The sequence below is a fragment of the Spermophilus citellus genome, assembly GCF_964194105.1.
Source record: "Spermophilus citellus genome assembly, chromosome: 1".
Lineage (NCBI taxonomy): Eukaryota > Metazoa > Chordata > Mammalia > Rodentia > Sciuridae > Spermophilus > Spermophilus citellus.
The window spans coordinates 109,604,846-109,612,089 of record NC_138182.1 but is presented as its reverse complement, the minus strand read 5'-3'; the positions used below and the strand labels follow the sequence as shown (position 1 = coordinate 109,612,089).

Here is a 7,244-nt window from a genome sequence, read left to right as displayed (position 1 = left end):
ATGTTGACAATTTAAAATATTGTTTAGGATTCATCATTGATTTTCTAAATACAGATGTTTGGGGTGGGTGAGGTAGGGAGGGAGGCTCTGCTTGTAATATTAAAAAAAACAACAAATTGCCTCATTCAAAAGTTGACAGATATAGCTGAAGGATGTTAGAACAGTCAGTGAAAGAACTCAAAGAACTCAGAAGTAAGCCTGTATTCTCGTTTCAATTGTATATATATATATATATATATATATATATATATATATGTATGTATTATTACAAACTGTCATTTGTTTTGCCCGTTTTATTCCCCTTTTTTTCCCATTTTGACATCAGAAGAAAAAAATAAAAAAGAAAGTGCATAAAAAAGACACAGGAACAGATAAGAGAAGCAAAATCGTAAGACCACAAGCATATGGAAGAGTAAGTAAAAAGGGTCTTCTCTCCTGTACCTGGGAATGATTTTATTGTGCTTCAGAGTACCAGGTTTATAAGTAGACAGGGCCCCTCTCTCTGTGAATTTCTCCACTGATTAACTTTCGAAATGATCACTAAATTTAATAGAGATCAACCAGTGGGTAGTTGCATAAAAGTTTGTGGCGCATGCAGTGCCTTTTATATAAAAAGATTTCAAGAAGTTAGGAGATGCTTAAAACACCACTATCTGAATTGTTCAACATCCTTCATTCAGAGCACATGATGAAAACAAAACTAGTATCCTGGGAGGCACCTGACCTTTGTCCAACAGCTGGCAAATAGTACCCTCCTAGGAGTAATAAGAATGGTGGAAGTTCATTTTGAAGTGTGAGGTTCCAGATTAGTTGGTAAAATGATCCCTTGCTTCAGGGAGAAGATAAAGATGGTCTCCTACACCCTAGAGGTATGTGGGCTCCTGATTCTTTACACTCTGTAAGTGGTGTGTGAGCATTTTGTGAGCTTGTTGAGCACTTATGGAAGTAAATACAATGCCTTGCTGTACCTTTTGATCACTAGCACCCTGAGGAGTTGCTACAGGGTGTAAGCACTCCATAATCAGTGTTTCTTCACAAACCATTATCTGTATAAAGGGGCTACTTTGAAAATAGAAAATAATCATTTGTGGACACATGAACCTATAGACATGATGTAAAAGGGAGTTTTTAAAAAGGAATTTGGAGTCACCATCAGTGATAGAGAAGACTGGCAGACTCCAGGTGTTACCAGATCCAGGTCCAGGCTCCTCATCACTGGAAAACCAGTAGTCAGGAGATGTGAATTAGTGGGAAAGAAATCAGGTTTACTGAAGGTCCAGCACACTGGTAGAGGGAGGGTGCTGTCATCCTCATAGTGTCCTCTTGGGAATCTCAGGGACACAAAGGATTTTTATAGGAAGAGAAAGATGGGATTGTGAGGCAGTGGGAGAGGTTTCTTTAAGCAGAACTTTTGTCATTGAGGGTGTGTTTCCTTTTCTTTCTTTCTAAATGGACCATCACAATGGAGCTTGACTTTCTGGGGCTAGTACCTATACTTTTTTTGAATCAACATATTTCTTTCTGCATGGTAAATATCACAGAAATTTGCTTGTTTTGTGTTGGTATATAGCTGAAGACTAAGAAGAGGCATGACACATTCTGATTTTATCTGAGAATCACCCGATATTCTGGGCTTTGTAAATCTAAAGGAACATTATACAGCAGTTCACATCTTAATCAGTTAGCCACAGCTTCTCTCCAAAATTTAGAAACCTGTGTGGAAGAGAGGGTGTAACTCTGTGGGGTGCACGGGAGGAAAGCTAAAGTAACTACCTAGGACAGCTCCCAGTGGTGATGTCCTCCCCATATTTTTCTTTTTCTTTTTTTTAAAGAGAGAGTGAGAGAGAGAGAGAGAGAGAGAGAGAGAATTTTTAATATTTATTTTTTAGTTCTCGGCGGACACAACATCTTTGTTGGTATGTGGTGCTGAGGATCGAACCCGGGCCACACACATGCCAGGCGAGCGCGCTACTGCTTGAGCCACATCCCCAGCCCCTCCCCACCTTTTTCATTGATATTTTTTAATGAATCCAGAGGCACTATAACAAACAACTGAACTTATATATTTTTATTTTTAAAAAACATTTTTGTTCCAATCTCTCATTAAGTTGTTGAAACTTGCCTCAAAGTTGAGATATTCTGTCTCGGCCTACTGAATAGATGAGGTGACAAGTATACACCAGTGCACCTGGATAAGAGTGGCAACTGTTACACAGAAGCAGTCCTTATTTTTATTTTTTAATATATTGTTATTAAAATGTTTAAACACTCACAAAAATATAAGTACATGGAATACCGTCCCACCCTTTTCTGTTATCACACTGTTTAAAAACTTAGCTCTAAAGTACTAAATATGGAAGGATAATTCTTGACCAGGCCAGCATATGATGAAATGTACAGTATAGATTAAAAAAACTTTTAATTTAAAGAAATGTACAAGCTTTTGAATTTTTCTGGAAATGAACCTTTTTTCATATGTACTTTATTATGGATAGAAGAGGAACAATGTAGATGACAAGAAGAGCTCATGGAAAAACAGGAGGTAAACTTTCAGCAGATTCTGGATGGGGAGCCAAGGTAAATACAAATGACATTTAATCTCAATTCAGTAAGAATTAAAAACTTTCTGCTTCATGTAAGCAGGGTTACATTCCCAAGAGGCTGGCCTGTGGTACCTGGAGTCTTCTGTACCATCCTGGATGACATCACCTGCCAGCCCAACCCCATCCTGGAAGGTCATCCAGCAGCAGGTAGGGAAGGCTCTAGGGTGACCAAGGGGAGTGGGAGGTGTTTCATTCTTTGTCAAAAGAAGTTCCAGGGGACCAGCACAGTGTTGCTGAGGAAGGTTGGGGTGAGAAGGAGATGGGGGAGGGGAGACCATTGAAGCCTGTTCAGGGGTTCTGTGCAGAGCAGAGGAAGTGGAGGCTGGGTGTTTGTTGGGGGCAGCAGCTTTTCAGAGGTGGTAGCATGCCAAGCTTGGGAACTGGAACGGCTTCAGGGTGTGGGAAGCACACTTGGACTGGAATAAAGGAGAGATTTCTTACATAAATAAGTGTCCTGAAGCGGTGTCATTCAAAGTCAAGGTTCAGAATGTGAGCTGACAGTGGTTGTGTTTCCTCTGAAGAAGAACTTGCAGGGTTTTAGTGCAGGTGTATACTTCACCTGATTAGTCTCAGGAGTGGTTATTTTCTTCTTCACTGATCGTTCATCCCAGTTCAACTGAATGGCAGCGGTCCACTCTTTTGTATGCTAAAGATTTCCACATCCATGCACAACTTAATGTTGTCAGAAACATTTTGTGTACTTCTTTCTTGACTTTTATTTGGTCTTTCCCAATAAGCAGAGTAGCTGTCCAATGTTGTTTATTAACATGGTCCCCAATGTCTATACAGACATTTAGACCACTGTAGATCCTTTTTTGAAGTGCGTGATGAGATGACTTTTAGCCCAAATAGAATTCACACATGTGCAATTAAGTACTCAAAAATATTTTGAACCTGAGGGGGACCATGACATTCTCAAGTAGGAAAGAAAAAGGATACTGCAGTATGATCCTTCAAGATATCTCTGAACAGAAAAGCATTATATGTTGTGAAAAAAATTAGCTATATATTGAGATTTGTGTGTATCTTTTCTAGGTGGAAGAATCTAGAATTGTTTTAGTTTAGCCTTGATCTGTTAGTACTGTAATAATGGTGAGGACATTGCCTTGCCTTTCCTTATCTTTCTTGCTTCCAGTTTCCTTCTGTATGTAAACCTAAAAAAAAAAGTCGAGTGTGAGTGAAGTTCTTATTTTCTCTCTCCTTCTTTTGTAAATGATGTTTATATTTTGACCAGGAGAAACTTAGATGTACCAGAGTTGTACATATTCGTGGTAGTTAAATATATTAACATGGTTATTTTAACTCATTCTGTTTGTGCTCAGTTTTGATAAATGTATCCCTGTTGTCTGAATGCTTAGTAACACACTGTGTTTGGTATTAGAAGTGTATGGAAATAGCAGCATTGTTGCCTCTGATCCTTGGCCTGGTAGTTTTCAGGGCTTGCTTGCTGAGTAGAAGTTTTATGAGCCTCAAGTCAGTGAACTGGTTTCTTGTGAAGAGTATTTCCTGATAGGGTTGCACTCTAAATTCCATTTTTGTGTATGACAGGTTGTGTTGATGGGATGGGACACCAAGTATAATGGGAAGAATGGTGCTCCAATGCTAAGGGAATGACTCCTAGAAACATCAGTTCTCACACTCAAACCAAGTGTGATCTTGCAGGTGCTGGAGAGAGAATCTGAGGCTGACCATGAATCAGTGGATTGGAGACACTTGGAGACCCTGCTGCAAGCTAGGAGGCACTGGTTTGCAGTTGAGCAGAAAGGCAGTGTGGGCTCTGGTTCAACATCCACTTGGCAGACACCATCACCAGTGCTTAAGGATGGAAGGGAGCCCCCGATCTGGATTCTTCTTGACTCCAGGGGAATGACTCAAATTGGAGGTTAGTTGTGGCCTACATGATGGGGAAGTGTGCTCCTGAATATTGCTACTGAGAGGACCACCTGCCTTCTACATGTACCACAGTGCTTTGGATGCCTGGAAGCCCTGGGATGTGTGTCTAGGTATTAGTGAGCAGCAGGAAAGTGGGAGGCAGTGGGAGCTTCCAGAAAGTGGAATTGATAGAATGCAGGACCCTGTCAGGACAGGGTTCTTGTGGGGATTAGGCTGGGAGTCCTGGGAGAAGAAACAGTGGGAGGCAGTGCAGGGGCAACTGGCTGAGGAGTAGCAGTTTGGGTCTGGACATTGGCTGATTGATCTTTGAAGAGGTTAGAGAATGCCAAGCCTGGAGACACACACCAGTAAGGATGTGTGTCCTCAAGGTAGGGCCTGTACCTGGGGGTGAGGTAGGGTTATTACATGGAGGAGGAAGTATTTTATGGTGACTGATTGTGGGCATTGGTTAGAGAGAAACTTCCTTTTGTTATTAAGCATATTGAAATAGCAAATATGAAATCCAGGTTATGAAAAACATTTAGCACTTTCTTTTCCTCAATGAGTCTCCTGCAAACTTGTGACTTTTTCACCATAGTCAATAGGTCATAGCTGGTTGGTAGGGTTTCATTGTTTTGTATACCAGTGACTTCTGTAATTTAAAACAAGCTTACCTTGCCCAAAGCTCTTTTTATCTCTCTTCTGGTACTTTGAATTTTATTTTACCTTTGCCAATAAACAGTGTCTTACCACTGACATTTGTCATCAAGTTGTGCAAGCTGAGTACTCAGTAACTTTGCTGTCTGTCCCATTCAATGTTTTAAGCTCACCCATCTTAAAAACTACCTTGCCACTGAAAAGCTGAATATCCAGGTGTCCTGGTATAAATGCCAGTGTGTTGCACTTTGTACCCTCAACCCCCAACAACCACAGCATGCCAAGATGGAGGATCCTATCTTGTTGAGACCTACAGCTCCAGGAGCAAAGCCTCTTCCATTTTTGTGCTTGAAGGGAAGAAGGAACCCTCAATGCTGGCAGCTGGCTTGGATTAGGGAGGCCCAGCAATTGAGAAGCAAGATATCACAGGAGCTAGAATAGTGAAGTGGATCTTCTCAAAATCACAAGTAGAAAGAGAAAAAGGAAAGACCAATATCTAAGATCAGTGTTGTTAAGAAACAGATGCATAGGGGCTGGGGTTGTGGCTCAGCAGTAGAGCACTCGCCTTGCACATGTGAGACCCTGGGTTCGATCCTCAGCACCACATAAAAATAAAGAAGTGAAATAAAGGTATTGTGTGCAACTACAAGTAAAAAATAATTTTTTTTAAAAAAAAGAAAGAAACAGATGCTTAGTGCTAGTCTGACTTACTCATATATTGAGGTTTGGGGTTGAGAGAACAGGAAGTTGTTCTGACCAAGGAAGTAGAAGCTGTGAATGGATGGGGTCTTCATATTTTTGAAAAAGTAGAATTGTCTGGTGATTGGTCTTTGGCTGACACCATGCACCCCATTTTCCATGAACATCAACTCTGCTGCTGGTGACATCAGCATTCAGCTCATGGGCCATTATCAATGTGTGCCTCTTTGGTAGCTCTGTTTGGATATGTGGAAGTTCCTGCAGTACTGTTTGCTAGTCAAGACATGATGTTGTTGGTCCTGGTGCATTAGTAGCTGATCAGAGCAGACTGTGTACTTGCATCTGTATTGGAGAACCAGCCTTTGAACATGGACTTGAGGATATTTGAGGAAGGAAGCTGTGACATACAGCAGAATTTGAGCAAAAACAAAGATGGCAATATGGTTATTGATATTGTACTTGGGAAAGACATTTCAAAACCCAACAATCTATCAATATATGTGAAAACCATGACTGAAGTGAAGAAAGTGAGGAGTTCTGGCATTCTTCTGAGAGAGTGCCAATAGCCCTCCACTCACTCACTGCACTCTGTACTGCCTTCTGGCGACTTATGAATGAATTCTCTCCATAGCCTCAGTTGATACATGTGCAATGTTTCTTTCCTCTGGCAATTAAATCATATGATGTTTTTTAGGGCATAAATATTGCTTTTAATTTATTCCTCATTGAGAGAGAATTCTCAGAAACTTCAGGGCATTTTTATATATTCCAAAGTACATTTCATCCTGTAGCTACTGCTTTACCCTCTTAAGTCTTTGTAACCAGTCAGGTGGCTCATCACTGTGTGATCTTCTTTCTATTTTTATGTGATCCCTGTTTGTTCTTAATTTTTCTCTCTAGCTTTTTCATAGGGTATAAAACCTTCAACCCTTTGCATTCTGTGTCTGATTATGTCACTGATCATGTCATTCCTTGTTCCGTTCATAACTTTGCTGGACATAGCAGTCTTGGTTGTTAAGTATATACTTTCAAAGCTTGGAATACTTTATTCCAAACCCCCTTGATTTTAGAGTCTGAGGTGAGAAGTTTGAAGTGAAGCTTATAAACATAAATATAATTAAATTTATACAAACAAATATAATTTTATATAAATGTGACCTAATGTTTTTCATGTGTATCTTTTACTATTTTTCTTTATTTCCATTGTTAGATCCTTTGATTATAATATGTCTTGCAGAGCTGCTTTTTATCTTAATGTTTTTTCTTTGGGATTCTATATGTATAGTGTATGTATATGTCTATCTTATTTTTAATGTTTGAAATTTTTTTTAGTGTTATTTTATCAAAAAGGTTGACGCCATTAGCCTGAATCTCTATGTTCTTCTCCAACTTTGCCCAAGATTTTCTATTTGA

The 7,244-nt window shown here is 39.8% G+C and overlaps 1 long non-coding RNA gene across 1 annotated transcript; it reads left to right on the top strand.

The window, feature by feature from the left end:
• Positions 1 to 224: 224 nt before the first annotated feature.
• LOC308651710 lies at positions 225 to 4,327 on the top strand. The gene is made up of 3 exons (XR_014022647.1): positions 225 to 412; positions 2,644 to 2,750; positions 4,266 to 4,327. It is a non-coding gene; the product is annotated as an uncharacterized lncRNA (long non-coding RNA).
• The last annotated feature ends 2,917 nt before the right edge of the window (positions 4,328 to 7,244 follow it).